Source organism: Cynoglossus semilaevis, unplaced genomic scaffold (genome assembly GCF_000523025.1).
Source record: "Cynoglossus semilaevis isolate Cse_v1.0 unplaced genomic scaffold, Cse_v1.0 scaffold2224, whole genome shotgun sequence".
In the NCBI taxonomy this organism is placed as follows: Eukaryota; Metazoa; Chordata; class Actinopteri; order Pleuronectiformes; family Cynoglossidae; genus Cynoglossus; species Cynoglossus semilaevis.
The window spans coordinates 1-1,217 of NW_007585233.1; the positions used below are offsets into that span (position 1 = coordinate 1).

At 48.4% G+C, this 1,217-nt stretch overlaps 1 long non-coding RNA gene across 1 annotated transcript; it reads left to right on the top strand.

Moving 5' to 3' along the window:
• LOC103398982 (uncharacterized) lies at positions 1-1,180 on the top strand. Its single transcript, XR_523563.3, has 3 exons — positions 1-11; positions 101-214; positions 833-1,180. It is a non-coding gene; the product is annotated as an uncharacterized LOC103398982 (long non-coding RNA).
• Positions 1,181-1,217: the final 37 nt, after the last annotated feature.

Below are 1,217 nucleotides of genomic sequence, written 5' to 3' on the forward strand. Positions count from 1 at the left end.
TGGTGAAGAAGGTGGGTGCCGTCAGGAGAGGGGGGTCCAGTAGGGGGCGCTGTAAGTACTGTGGTTGAATGTTGAATGTTTCCTCGGTTCTGTCTCACAGGAGAACTCAGACAAAAGTGTGATCGAGCTGCAGCAGTTCGCCAAGAAGAACAAACCCAACCTGCACATCCTGAACAAGCTGCAGGAGGAGATGATAAAACTGGCAGCACAGAGGGTGAGCCGCTAACGACACTAACTACTAGCTACTTCTCGTGCTGCTGATGCGGCTGGTCCTGCTATTAATGTTTCTAACAGTGCTGCTAATGCTGCTAATGCTACTTCTCATTCTTATAATGCTGCTGTTAATGTTGCTAACAGTGCTGCTGACTCTACTTCTTATCCTGCTAATGCGGCTAGTGCTGTTGTAAATGTCGCTAACAGTGCTGCTAATGCTGCTTTTTATGCTGCTAATGCGGCTGGTGCTGCTATTAATGTTGCTAATGCTACTCATTGCTATAATGCTGCTGTTAATGTTGCTAACAGTGCTGCTAACGATGCTCAGGCTACTTCTCATGCTGCTAATGCTGCTGTAAATTTTGCTAACAGTGATGCTAATGCTGCCAACGTTACTTTTTATGCGGCTAGTGCTGCTGTTAATGTTGCTAACAGTGCTGCTAACGCTACTTCTCATGCTGTTAATGCTGCTAAAAGTGCTGCTAACGCTGCTAATGATGCTAATGCTGCTAATGACCAGGCAGACACGTAGATTCAAAATGTCAGGATTATTGCTGTTGTTGTTGTTGTTGCTGCTGCTGCGACACTAATGAAACATTCCTGTCTGTGTTAATTCCAGGAGGAAACAAGGAAGAAGCCGAAGATGACGATAATGCAGTCGGACCAGCCGGGGGGAGAGCCTCTGTGCACGGTGGACGTTTAAGTCACTGTCTTACACCGTCACTCGTGTAAAACGCGACCCACCACTTTGTTACGCTTCAACCGAAGTGGTGGGCGGCTAGAGACGGCCGGTCAGAACCGCTGCCGTCCCTTCATTCACGTCTCGTCAAATTAGGAAAATCCATCGGAGTGGGTCAGAACTAATGCCTAACACACCGTAGAGCAAATACCATCTACCTCTGCAGATGCACCCCCTCACTGTGGCAAAGGTCACGACGGGGACCGGCGGGGGGGGGGGGGGGGAAAACCAACAGCGGGCAAAAAAAAAAAGTGTAAAAAAAAAG